Source organism: Miniopterus natalensis, chromosome 10, assembly GCF_054644295.1.
Source record: "Miniopterus natalensis isolate mMinNat1 chromosome 10, mMinNat1.hap1, whole genome shotgun sequence".
NCBI lineage: Eukaryota > Metazoa > Chordata > Mammalia > Chiroptera > Miniopteridae > Miniopterus > Miniopterus natalensis.
Window position 1 is genome coordinate 69,278,149 of NC_142090.1, and position 15,065 is coordinate 69,293,213.

The window sequence follows — 15,065 nt, forward strand, 5'->3', positions numbered from 1 at the left end:
TAATTTAGTACAAGTTTTTATACATTACAATTACCCAATAACAAATATTACTAGAATAACAACTAAGGTAATAATTATATTCAAAGATATGGTAATAATTATATATAATTTAGCTCTGTACTGTGAGGGCCCAAAATGTTGATGTGGCTTCTAAGTATTTTATTCTTAAGGAGAATGTAATCCCCACTGTGGCAGGGTGGATACAAATTCTGTGAGCCCTATACAGCTAGAACGTTTTCCTTCTTTGTTACAGCCTATTTAGTATCCTACAGCGATCAAAGGGGTGCCAATCCAACACCTACGAACTGCAATGGAAGAGCAGTTTCTCTATGGAAGCACTTTGAAAAGTGCCCAAGGGACATTTGATCATGATACCAAAAAAATACTTTTCAGTTCTTTCTCATCAGTCCTATAAGTGTCACAACAGAAAGGCAGCTGCCTCCTCTGTGCTCAGTTTGACTCAAATTCTTGCTCAGTCTCGCCCAAGTTGGTTCCTCTTTTCTCTCTCTGCATTGAGGAGCGATTCCAACTCTTCCAGTTTTCTATTCAGTAACTCTGCTTGCTCTTTCCAGTCCAAATCAGATCAAGCCACAATGGACTATTTTGAAATTTAATTCTCTCCTTTTTCTGTCTCTCTCTCTCTTACCCATTACTCAACGTCCACACAATAAAACTTAAAATAGAAATACCAATTAACCTGGATGCCAAAGTCAACATCCATCTTAACATCCATCTCAGCCGGTAGAGTAAATGGTGAGACTACGCTGCTCATATGTTTGTTTTTTTGTTTTTTTTAAGCATATGTACTACTATTTACTCCTTGGGTCACTCTCTCCTAGGGCAGAGTTTAAACAATACATAACAAATATAAAAGAAATGTGATCATTTTGTTATTTTGCTCTCACATGGAATTCAAATAAAGCTACATGGAAAGGTCACTAAATTCTGCCTTCCTTCAAAAAAGGAAAAGTGATAAGCAGTCCTGAGGAGCACACCCAGCTTCCTTTCCAAAGGGTGCTAATAGGGTTGCACCCACCCACTTCCCGTTCTCAGATGCGGAAATTGAAAATATCTAGACACTTGGAGATCCTGAAGATGTTTTCTGAGGTGGCTATACACAGACTGGTTTAGTAGTGGGCACTTCAATTTTATTTTCTCATGAGAGGAAGTTTGTCGAGTTGGCTTTCACCTACCCCCAGGACACCTCAACTTCTCTTTTTATATGTATCAATTTTTTCTACTTCTGTCTCTCAGGAATAGGTTTTTGGTGGTTATTTACCACACTTTTACCTAAATGTGGGCAACCTCAGCAGCAGAGAGTCCCAGAAATACCCTCCACCTGTTTTTCTTAGAAGATGTGAAAACAGTTGGCTGGAGTTATGAGGGGGAAGTGGTTGATGCAGAAAGTTGCCAAAGGGGTGGTGGAAAGTTCTTTATTGATTTAAAAATAATAACAACTTGTATTTATTTTTTGACCGTGGCAATATAGAACTGAAGTCCCCCTACATTCCTTCACCACGAGCAGGAAGTGAGAGAGATGATGGTCTCTGGGTTCTGGGAAGCCAAAAGTTTGGGGTCACTTTTCTTCCTGCCTATCGTCTACATTGCTTCCATATTTAATTTTGGCTTTTGTCTTTATCACTAAGTTTATTTTTCAAATTAAGCAATTTTAGTGAGATGATTTCTCTTATATATACACGCATTAAGGTTGTATAAAAAGGAGGCTTTTTATTGCTATCTAGGTTTACAGCTAGGTAAAGGTAAAGAGGAATTTGGAAATTACAACACATTTTTAGCTTCTTTACTCTGAGGTGAAGGAGGGAACATCGCAACCATCAGAAACGACTGAAGTTGTGGACAAAATTAGAACTAATGATTAAGCAGGACTAGATCTTTCTGGCCAGTTTTAGGCTTCCTTTAACTTTAAAATTGGAGTGAGTTCCTGAGAGATTTTACCAGGTGCTGATGCAATGAGAACTGACAACTGACTCGTAGGGTTGCAGGGTTCGCTTTCAGTCATGTTGAATTTTAGGTGCCTTTAAAAAGGGACGATCAGGGAGAACTTCAAACTGTACCTTAACTTCAGGTGGGTATCCGAGCTAATAACACATCTGTGAGAGTCACCAGGGTAACCTGGTGACTGATGACAAGGAGGTCACAAAAGGAGACCAGCAGTGTGCAGAGAAATGACGACTGAGAACAGACCCTGGAGGAAGGATAATATTCAGCAGACAGACTGAATGAGGAACCAGTGGAGGAGCCTGCAAAGCGGCAGCTGGAGAGGAAGGGACACTGAGTGCATCTCCTTCTGGTCCAGAGGGGAAGGTCCTCAGCACAGGCTTCACCCCAGCGGCCTGCCAACTGCTCAGGCAACTCCAGGTCTGAGTATTTGATCTGATTTCTGCTCACTGACATTCCTTCTCCGAGTTTGCTGAAGAAAAAGTAATACCTCCAATTAAGTATCACTTGAACAGCATTATTTATAAATTTTAATTAAAAGGACAGTTTACTACAAACCAGGGAGAAGTAGGTCCATGAACATGAGGAAAGTTCAGCGTGGCACCAAGCTGTGCCTTTTATTAGCTATTCCTGAAGCGCACAGGTGAGCCTGCATCCTGCCTCAGGGATGCAGCTAGAAATCAGACTGACTTGATATTTTGGTCGTATAGTGACTTATGACTCTAGAACCTCCCACCCAGTCATTCCAACAGCAGCCTTATTGAAACAGCTTCTACAGAAAATGAAAGCAGCACCTAGCCATTTATTCACCAGTAATTTGAAGGAAATGAATCAACTCTGAAGCAGAGCTGCAATAAAAAAAAAAAAATCAGCGAGCTATAGGGTTTTAATCAACAGGCAACTTCCAAGACGGGCTGGTATACATTTTTACAACAGATTAATGACAGAGCAGTCTTGAGAGACAAGCGGTTCTTACAATAGGTAATAGGTGTTGGGATGTATGTCCCATATCCCATTGGACAGGAAAGGATCAGGTAAAGCTTCTTTGGTTTGGTAATCTTTGGTTTGGTAGACCTCATTGGGATAAAAACCAGTGTGGACATAACATCCTAAGAGTTGGTAATGGCAAATGCCAAGATGGGAGGGGGGGGTGCACCCCTATGTAATGTGAGGGAGGTGTCAGGAAATAGAAGGGAAAGGAGGGATCCATGAAGAAAGTGGACAATAGTTGCAAAGGCTTCAGAGTGAGGAAGACCTGATGAGCATTTACTTAATTTAGAAGTTATGTTACTGGTGACCAGAGCAAGGGAAAATTCTGTAAAATGCTAAGGGCAAACTTTGGTTACAGGAAGGTGAAGAGTAGACAGAGACTTCCTTTTCCATCAGTACTGGCAGAGTGGATATCCTGAAAAACTATGCTGCTGCGAAGCTCCTAACAGTAGTAGATACAAAATTAAAGACATATTCTGATGCATGCTTGAGTTGGAGAGAGTAAGAGGAACTATCAGGGCCTCCAGAGGCAAAAGTTCTAGGAAGAAGCAATTCAGAGAGTTGTCATCAATGAAAGCGTCTGTGAATTCCAAAGTAGAGCTTCAGTCTTGACCTTGACAAATGCGGGTCTGCACTGGTGGGAGGGTTGGATTCTAGTTCTGGGACCTATAAAGAATTGTATCTTCATTTAAAGTGTGAATTAGGAAAAATAAAAAAACCCACAAAAATAAAATACGCCTTGAATGAAGAGACAAACAAAATGTCTTCTGAGAATTCACAAGCCAGACCTAGTTCTCATACGGACAGGATGTAACATTTCACTGCCTTCGTGGTCTGAAAGATTAGAGCACCTCCAAGCTTGATCTTCCCTAGGTGCCTGTTCAAAGCAAATAATACTAATACTAATAATACTAATAATGAAACAAGGAATAGGAGTAAATGTCAGCACAAACAATAAACAGAATCAGACCTAAAAACAGGTGAGATATTGCAACTGTCACATTCTCACTATAAAATTAGTGTGCAATCTGTTTAAAGTACAACCAAAATCAAATGTATAAATAAGAAAGAAGTGACTATGAAGATGACTGGGCATTTGAAATAAAAATGAAAATTAATTTGGACATTTAGAAATAAAAAATACAGGAATTAAAAATTCAATAGGTCTGCAACTTAGGATTGTACCTTAAAGTGACATTATACTACTATATAACAAAAATCAAGAAATTTCCCACAAGCAACTCCTTCCTGTGGGAATTCCTAAAATATATACTTCAAGAATAAGAAAAAAATCATTTCAGGAGAAATACTGAGTTCAAGAAGTGTACAAATAAAGTGGAAATTATGAGTGAATCTAAACAAATATTAACTCTATAAAGCCATAACAATAAAGTCTAATTTGAAAGTGTATTAGTTTTCTATTGCTAGGTAAAGAAGTACCCCAAATTGAGTGGCTTAAAACCATACTTATTATCCGGTTTCTAAGGATCATGAGTCTGGACACAGCTTCATGGGTCGTCCTATTAGGGTCTCACAGGGCTGCATATTAAGGCTTAGACAGGCTGTGCTCTCTGACGGGGCCGCTGAGGAAGGATCCACTGTCCGAAGCTCATTCGGTTATTAGAGTTGATTTCCTTGAGGCTCTGCAGCTGAGGGCCCGACCTTTCACTGGCGGTCAGCTGGAGGCCACCCTATTCCACAGACCCTCTCACACTGTCACAGGTACCTTCAAGCTAGGAAGGCGACTCCCCCTCCAGTCTCTAGAACAACATAACTGAAATGACATCCTCACTGCCTTTGCCATTGGATGTCATCTGATCAAGGGAGTGGCATCCCATTACTTTTGCAATACTCCACTGGTTAGAAGCAAGTCACAAGTTTTACCCACACTCGGGGGAAGACAATTATGCAAAGGCATGACTCTTTGGGGGTCACTTTAAGGCATGTGTCGGCACAGTGAGGTTCAGGGGGGAAAAAAAAGGTAAAACAATGAATCAGTCAGAACATGATCAGCGTTAAGTCAAGTTAAAGGCCTCGCATGAAGCGCAGAATGATACAGATTAATCCTGAACTGTACTAAGCATGAGCAGAAGGTACAAGGTGATAAAAATAAAAATGTACAAGGAGTTTAAAATATAAATACATGATCTTTTTTAAATGAGAGGGTAAACATAAGTTAATGAGGGTATAGTACCAACAGATAAAATAAACCTCAAGGTAAAAAGCATTATTTCAGTTAGAGGGTCACTACATAAAGATAAAAAATCCCATGTGCCAAATTTCACAGTTCAAAGTGTATACAGTAAACTTAGCAGGAAAGATTCGCAAATCATAGTGGGTGTTTTGAGACATTGCTTGGCAATTCATAGATCAGACCAAAAAAGATCAGTAAGACATAAAAGGCTTTGAGAATATAAGTCATAGCTTGAACTAATTGCATTATGCAGAATGAAGCACAAAACAATTAGAAATGACATTTTCAAGCACACACGATCCTTACTGACCATATCAATATATAGAAACCACATAATAAGCTGTAGAACTAGTTTTAACAAGTATGAAAGATTTGATAAGGTATAGGTCATGTTCTGTAACTGCAACAATATTAAGTTTAAAGTCAATAATAACATCATAAAAAAAATTCGTGTTTAGACATTTGAGGCCACTTCTAAATAACACAAAATAATCCAGATGAGTATTAGAACATTTTAGAACTAAGCAATGACAAGCATTTCTATATATCGAAACATGTAAGATACAGATAAATAGTTCATAGAGAAAGATGTATAGCCTTATGTACCCACAGTACAAGAACTGGAAATAAATGAAGCATCTAACTCTGTTTTAAAAAACAGATTGGCAAAACAAACCCAGAAAGTAGACAGTGATACCAAAGATAAAAACAGGAATTAATAAAGTAGAAAAGAAAGCTACAATAGGAAGAATCAGAAAGACCAAATCTGTTCTTTGAAAAAACAATAAAATCCAAGTATCTCTGACAAAATGGATCAACAAAAGAGGGGAAAGACACAGAAATATTGGCAAAGTGAAAGGAAACATAGCTTCAGAAGAAACAGACTAGAAGGAGAGCAGAATGTTGAAGACAACTGAAGATTACGACGACAACTTAGATAAAATGGGCACATTTCTAGAAAATTATCTCTTATAAAACTGACTTATGAAAAAACAAAAAACCCCCCTATGTGGTCCTATACTCACTGAAGAAATTAAACTTTCCTTCTCACAAAAAAGTCCAAGTCCACAGTTTGACAACAAAGTCTACTAGGTATTTAAGAAACAAATAATGCCAATATCACATAAATTCTTCCAGAGCATAAAAAAGACACGTTTTCTCCCGTTACCTGTTTTCTTGAGGTCATTTGTGTAATCTCGATTCCAAAACCCAATAATGAAAGTTTCAAAAGTAAAATTATAGGTCTCAATTATAAACCAGATTCAAAAATTATACACAACATACTGGCAAACTAAGCCCAGAAATATATTAAACACAAATACATGTAAATTAGTAAGTTGGTTTTAATCCAAGAAATAAAAGGCTAGTTTACATTAAAAAATATTAGTATAAGTTAACAAAAATGGTAGAAACCCATAAAGCCATCTCACTTTTGTGCAGATAAAATGAACACAATATTCATCCATATTAGAGACTCTTAGCAAACTCAGAATTAAAGGAAACATTTCTAACTGGCAAAATAGTACATATAAAAGTCTCTCAGGAAACATCATAGTCATTGGCAAGTCAGTAAAATCATTCTTTTTAAAGAGAGCAACAAAAGAAGGCCCACTACTGCCGCAGGTATTTATCCTCACGTTGAGGACCCCAGAAAGCACGTGAAAATAAGAAAATGAAAAGTACTTAAGGATAGGAAAAGGGCGAGAAAAAAAAAAATCATTTGCAGAAAACGTGATGGTCTTCACAGACTACCCAAAAGAATGCTTAAAACTGTTCAAATTAATAGAAGAGCTTAGTTCAGGGACTATATAAGATCAATATACAAAACAAAGCTCAGTTCTATATGAATTTAAAAATTAAGCGTAAAATCAAGACTTTAAGTTTTACATGCAAGTTAGGAACCGATCTTCATGCTGCTGGAATAGGAAAGGACTTAACAGCAACAACAAAACCTAAACTGACTGGCACATTGGACTCCGCTAACATGAACAACACCATGGTTTTCATTAAAAGACATAAAAATCAAGGAGGAAACATAGGCCACCACTGGAAAGATACATTTCTAATATGTACCATTAAAAGCCAATTAATAACAGAACTTGTAGATGATTCTCACCAAACAGTTTTTAAATAGAAAAATGCTCACACACAGAAACAGAAGAGGAAACACAAGTGGCCAAGTAAAATACGAAAGATCCTCAATCTTATTACTCATCAGGAAAGTGAGAATTAAAAACATAAAGGCGCATTCTACATGTAAGGAGCTTGGAAGACGCCACTTCATCCTAAGTAACAAGGGAAAGCTGAACAAACTGAAAAAATCAACCATTCCTCTTGAATCCGTAAGGTAGGGGAGCACAGAGGGGAGAGACAGACGGGTGAAGGAATACGGGGTGTCATCACCTACCCGAGCAAGGACCGGTGCCACCGGGGTAGGAGAGCCTGAGCTGTCGCTGTGGGATCGCTGGAGGCTCACTGTGGACAGCCCCGCGTCAAAAGCTCCAGGAGAAGGCAGTCATGGGGCCTCCACGATATGGTGAGATTACCTTCCAGGAGCTCCCCAGATCCCGCAGTAAATAGAGAAAAAGCCCCTCCTGTTTATGTAGGGGGAGGAGTAAAGGATCCATTTGGAAATACAGCAGAGCACCTGTGTTTTTCTTAACACAGCCTGAGCTCAGGAGAAACTAGTTAACCAGAGCCTGGGGTATGATCAGGGCCTAAATGCCCTGGGGTTAGGGAGATACCCCACTGGAGCCAGCTGTACCCTCGACCTGGGAAAAGGGAGATAGCCAACTCCAGCTGCTCTACTCATCCTGTTGCACCTAAGGGGGTAGAAAGAAAGAAAGAAAGAAAGAAAAAAAAGAGTAGCAATACTTGTGAAGTTCACAGTCCAGAGACATAGGCTCACTCAGTAAAAGTCTGAGACCTAATCACTCAACCATAAGAAAACAAGCAGCCCCATTTAAAATGGGCCAAAGACCTAACAGGCACATCACCAACGAAGATACAAGATACGTAGCTGGCAAATAAGCATATGAAAAGGTGCTCCCCCTCACATGCCACCAAGGCGATGCAAAATAAAATGAGACGCCACTACACACCTATTAGAAGGGCCAACATCTGGAACACTCAAAATACCAAATGTTGGCAAGAGTGCGGAGCAGTAGGACTCATTCATTGCTGGTGGCAATGCAAAGTAGCACAGCCACTTTGGAAGGCGTTTTGGCGGTTTGTTACAAAATGAAACATGCTCTTACTGTACCATCCAGCAATCGCGTGCCTTGGTATTGACACAAGCGAGTTGAAAACTTATTTCCACCCAAAAACCTGCTAGCAGGTGTTTACATCAGCTTTATTCATATTTGCAAAAACTTGGAAGCAGCCAAGATGTCTTTCAGTAGGTGAATGGATGATCCATGGTACATCCAGACTATGGAATAATATTCAGTGCTAAAAACAAATGATCTATCAAGCTATGAAAAGAACAAACATGGGGGAACCTTAAGACCATATTACTTAGTGAAAGAGGCCAATCTGAAAAGGGTATATTGTATGATCCTCCCTATATTTTGTTTTGGAAAGAGCAAAACTATGGAGACAATAAAATATTTCTGGTTGTCAGGGGCTGGGGGAAGGGAGGGATGACTAGATGGAGCACAGAGGATCTTCGGGGCAGTGAAAATACTCTGCATGATATGCTAATGATGGACACACGTCATTATGCATTTGTCCAAACCTGCAAAAATTTACACCACCAGGAGTGAACCATAAAGCAAACTACAGACTCCGGGGGATTATGATGTGTCAATGTGGGTTCATCATTTGTAACAAATGCACCACTCTGGTGAGGGGATGTTGATAATGGGGGAGGCTATGCATGTGTGCAGGTGGGAAATATACGGGGAATCTCTGAACCTTCTCTCAATTTTGCTGTGAACCCGCAAGTGCTCTAAACAAGACAATAAAAAAGTTTTAACAGCAAAATATAATTTTACATCTTTCAAATTTGCAATTGTTTTCCTCTTAAGAATGTGAACCAATGGGAACATTTATACACTGATGGTGGTGATACTAACTGGAACAATAATTTAAAAAAATAACGACATTCTGTAGTAAATATGGAGATGCTTAGACTGTTGGAACTATGAATTCTACCCTGGCCTAGAGAAGTTCTCACACAGCATAAGGAGTCGTGTATGAGAAAGTTTACAGCAGAGTTTTTTGTATAGGATAAACTGTATAAAATCCTGATAATCAAATACATTAAACCTACAAAAATTGCAATTTCATGTAGTTCAGTGTAATAATAGCAAAACTAGAAACAACTGTTTCTATAGAGTAAATTCCCATTAAATGATACATTATAAACCCCAGCTGCTCTGTTTATCCATAAATTGCACAAAGCAAGTATGCAGCAAAAACTTGAAAACAAGTCACAGAAGAATACTAACAGTGTGATAGAATTTATATAAATCCACAACATGTTAAACTAAATCATATATTGTTGAGGCATGTACAAATTATGGAGAAAAAAATGCAAATCAAGCAAAAATTCATGATTGCCCTTATAGGGTAGGAAGATGGGTTGGGAAGGGAAACACAAGTTTATTTTAAAGGCATTGGTATTATTCTGTTTCTAAGATGAGCTGTGGATACATTTCAATTATCATTTATGTCTTATGTATGCATATTATTTTATACATATAAAATATTTTACAATAAAAATTGATAAAGCCTAAGTGGAAGGTGAGGAGGTAGATAAGGGTGCCTGCTAATTTCTTTTGGACACTTAGGTATGAAAGGAAGAGAAGGGTGAGAAGAAGCTGGAGTAGGAGACAAATCAGAAAAGGGTCTTGGTTTTTCAGTTGAGAGAAATTTGAATTCTGTTAATGCAGGCATACCTCAGAGATATAGTGGGTTTGGTCTAGACCATCACAATAAAGCAAGTATCATAATAAAACAAGTCTTTTTTTTTTTTTTTCTGGTGGAGGTTCTTGCCTTTGATTTGTAAAAAAATGCAACATCTGTGAAGCTCAATAAAGCAAAGTGCAATGAAACAAGGTCCACCTGTATACTGAAAAGGAGAGGTTGATTATGGAAGAGAGAAGGTGACTGATGAGCCACATGACTGAGGATACAGGAGGAAATGAGAGCCAGATGAAGGTTGTGTGAATAGCTTTTATCAGAGGTGGGTGTCTCTTTTCCACTGACATTGATGTCTATGATATATGCAGATGTTGGCAGAAGCAGGTCGAGAAGTCAAAGAGGTGCTAGTCTGATGGTCACTGTTTTCTCACGAATTAGAACTTCGCCAGTTTTTTTATCTGTTGAAACTGATAAGTAACAGTAAGTCAGGGCACCCAGGAGACAGGTAGAAGGTTGAAGTGGTTTCCATGAGGCTGGGAAAGAGAATGATTACAGGGCACACCCAGGGTCTGCGTCAAGTTGGAGACCGTGAATATGTCATCACATCCATTGTTCCTCCTCTGCTTTGTGCCAAGTTCTTCAGGTGTGAGAGTAGAGGGAAGTTCTAGAATGAGCTAAGCTTTGTCTTGTCCTCAGCAGGTGGGGCAACAGGAACACGTGGGCTCAAGTGGATGAATTAATGAGCCTTTAGGGGTTAGGCAGACACAAGTGAGGGAGAGGTGACAAGAAAGGCTGGAAGGATAGAGGGGGAAATGGAGAGTAAACGTGTTGGTGGTATTGATGGAGTCAATAACTGGTGAGCTGAAAATCAGGGCCTGAGAGAAATGTGAGGATAGGGAAGGAATGGCCAAGGGTTTAAGAATTCAGAACAGGGAACTAGGAGGGAGCTGATAAAGTCCAGGAGGGGTCAGGTGTGTGTGGTGGGAGAGGCTGGGTGGTGCTGGTCCGTGGAGTTGAAGAGATCAGGGAACTGTGAAGAAAGTTTGTTGGACGGGGTTGTCTGCATTGACTTGAAATTTGCTGGGAAAATGGTGGCAAGGAAATGATCAGGGGGCTAAGGTCCCTATTGAATGTGGGGGAGTAACCAGGGTTTTGGTAAACAAGAGCAAGGAGCATGGTGGTGGGTGGTAACAAGATGGCAGGAGACCCAAAGGAAGAGACGTTTTTGTCTAAGTTCTTGGGAATGAATGAATGGTGTTCTGAAGCTAGGAGGCCTTGATAACCACCTTCGGTAAGGGGTACACAGTGTGGGAGAAGAAGCCTGACTTCCCTTGAGGATAGAGTGCCAGGTCCCAGGTCTATAATGCTTTCAAATGTAGTAGCACAAGCCCCCTGCCTTCACTCTTATTTTCAATTTTTAAATGTTTTTCCAGCTATCTTCCACCTCTGATTAATCTTTGCACTTTGCTCTTGCCTCCCCTAGGGCACCTACCCACAATGCACTGTAACACTGAGTTATATGCATGTCCACCTTAGCCACTAGATTGCACTCTGTTTAAGGACAAAGAGCATGTAATATCTACCTTTATGTCCACAGTAGCCAGTATATAAAAGCTGCTCAGTAAATGTTTATTGAATATATTAATTAAAGGAATAGAATCATATTAACAAATGGAAAGAGTTGTGAAAGCGATGGAAAGACAGCTGTGTATTGTATTTGTGGATGAGTGTGTGTGTATGTGTGTCTTGCATGAGTTATTAAAGATTTAAAAAATGCCCCAGAGGGCAGTTAAAAAGTCTACTCACCTGAGAAGGGTTTTGGTGAGAAATATTGTTACTCTGAAACTCAGGCAAAGCCAGTAGAAAACTAATAAAGCATTACAGAAGTGATAAAAATATAGTGATCACTTTGTGATCAGCCATGAAGGGGAAAATGCTAATATAGACCCCACTGGTATACTCTGAAATAATAATCTAAAATACCTCCTATGAAGTTTTTCATTAAAAACATACTTCCACAATCCGAGTATTATAGACTATGAATTCAACAAAGGAAGCCTTACTTCATAGTGTTGAAAATTAGAGTCCTATGAAATCAAGTTTGTCTTTAGAAGTGGGTTTCAAGAAACCTAAAAGGATTGGTAATAGTAAAGTAAATATGGAACAGATGTTGCCTCCAGCAGGGTCCTGGATAAAATTGTGTTTTGATATAAAGCTCATGAAAAAGGGTAATGTCATTGGTATAGATTTTGCAGAATGTATACATTTGCTTTTTAATCTGTAGTGTGTAACTTCCTTTAAATCTCATGACCAACTGAACAATTTTAATAAATATTAAGTATTTCAATTTAGATTTCATAGCTCATATATTTTACAAAAAGAATAATAGATGAGATTTTGGAAGTACAAATCTTGCTCTTGGTTCAATGGAAGCAGTTTTCATTAAACAATCTGTTCTAGTACTTATTTGAAGTCTGCCTAAAAGATATGCCTAAAGAGATAATAAATAATAATCTAATAGTGTATGTGACATTTGAGTATGAGATTTAAAGATACACAAACAGTAAACAGAATATACCCTGTTCTCTAATTCATACAAGATTTATGGAATTTTTAGAAATAAGTGAAACCTTATAGAGATTTTGCTTCACTCCCCTAACTTTTTTGTATAAAATAGAAACAAAGGGAGTTAAAGGGAGGTTAACAATTGGTTGATGGCAGAATGGGAACAAAGGTCAGATCATCTATACTCCAGGCCTATGTTTTCTCTCCTTCTCTTTTGCCTTGAATTAAAAAACTATTCATTATACTAACATTTTATATCTATATTAAAATACACTGGATTTTACAAACAAGCAAAATGATTTTTAAAAATTAAAGTTTAAATTTTATTATAGAGGTAGGGACTTTAATAGAATTAACAAGTAAAGCATGAAGGAAATAAAGTTTCAGGTGGAGAAGTACTTGTCATTAGAGTAATAGAATCCAGAACCAGAAATCACATTAGCCTAGACTTAAAAGTAAGCAGAGAATTGATATTCATAAAGATTCTCTGATAAAATATTTTAACTGATCTTCCCCATTCCCCAAAACAACCACAAAATTTTCACAATAAAGAGGTTTATATATGCAATCATATTCTAATATGATAACTAGCTTAAAGGGCTGAATGCTAAAACCTTGGGTCCGAAGTTAGACAAAACCCAAATTGACTAATTAGGGGGCCTCTTTGGGTTGAAAGGGCTGGATGCTTAAATGGAGGTGTGGCCTAAGCAAATCTATTGTCCTAACTTTCCCTGATGCCCACATAAACCTGGAAATTTTTCTTTTCCTTTCTCCCCAAATTAAAGATCTGAAGTAGGGTTAAAAGCAGAATTTAGAATTTCAAATCCACAAAAATGTTATGGTTTGGGCATTTTTAATCTTGGTAAACTGTTAAAACGATCTGAGTAGGTATTTCATTTTATTTGGGACTACCAGCAGACTCCAAACCAGAATAACTCATCAAGATGTTTACCAGCCACTTTAAATAAATCTTGACTTCAAGAAAAAAAATTTCAACCAGATTTTAAAATATATCATATGATTAAGCATTATAAGTACAATTATTTTCTATCACTGAAATTTTGGAAAGCTCAAGAAAGTATCCAATTTTGATTCTGAAATAGTAATTTTTATCTATGTATTCCTATCTTCTTCCAAGAAAGAAGATAAAATTTAGTCAGTTATTTAAGCTAAAATAAATTTCCAGTTTAATCGTTGCTCCTCAAATCTCCTTCTTGGTACAGGAACAATTAACTCGTTCTAGGCAAAGCTATATGGCTTTCCTCTCGCCTACAAAAATATAATTTCTAAGAATTAGGCTTCAAGAATATTATCCCCAGGCTCTTATCCAATAAGAATGAATTATTTATTATGTATGTGGTACCCTAACTGTAGAGCAAAGTGTATTTTATAGCTTGAGAAGTATATAAAAGAAAGGCAGAGATCTTGATGTCAGAACCATTTTTTATACAGTGTACATGAATTGGCTCATCAAACCTCCTGCAAATGAAGTAATGGGGAAAAAAATTCAGAGCAAATTTCACTGGGGATGTTGAGTTTCTTGAATGAGTATTATGCCTTACTCATTTCTTTATCCCAACCATAAAGAGCCAGATACATCGCTGTACTCAACAAACAGTGAATGTGGAAGGAATGAAGTCTTCCTCCTGATTATTAATCTGTGAGGTCATCTTTAGTTGACATCATTGAGTCTTCCCTTCTTTAAATTCTTTACATGCTGCCCGGCTGGGCGTGGCTCAGCGGTTGAGCATCGACCTAGGATCCAGGCGATCTGGGTTCGATTCCCCGTCAGGGCACATGCCCAATTGCAGGTTTGATCAATGACTCTCTCATCATTGACATTTCTATCTCTCTCTCTCCCTCTCCCTTCCTCTCTCTCAAATCAATAAAGATATATTAAAAAAAAAAAAGATTTAACATTAAAAAAAAAAATTGTTCAAATTCTTTATATGCTGTGAGCCACACAAATGAAACAAGTTGACAGCTGCTAAGTTTGCAATTCTATAATTAGGTTATTGGCCCAAACATGATTATTTCTTTCTACAGGGAAAATTAAAAAATGACTTTTTTTTCCTTTGTTTTTAAGAATATACAGAGTACAAGCTGATGTATTTTGGAGGGAAAGAGGCGGTGGTGTGGGAAGAGATTAACCAAAGAATTTATATGCATATATGCATAGCCCACGGACAAACAATAGTGCAATCGTGCAGGAAGGCCTGGGGAGGGGGTGGGGGTGGGGTGGAGGGAGTGAACAGGAAAAAGGGGGGACATCTGTAATACTTTCAACAATAAAGATTAAAAAAATAAATAAAAAGAATATACAGAGTATGTTTGTATAGTTACCTCGGCAACCCTCTCAATGCTATTGTTGTTCACTTCACCCAGGAAGAAATATTATATACCTACTTCAAAATTTTTTTCTGGGGCTAGTAAGTTTCTACTGTTTTTCTTTCCACTAAAGAGAGCCATTATTACTACATATTGCAGGCAC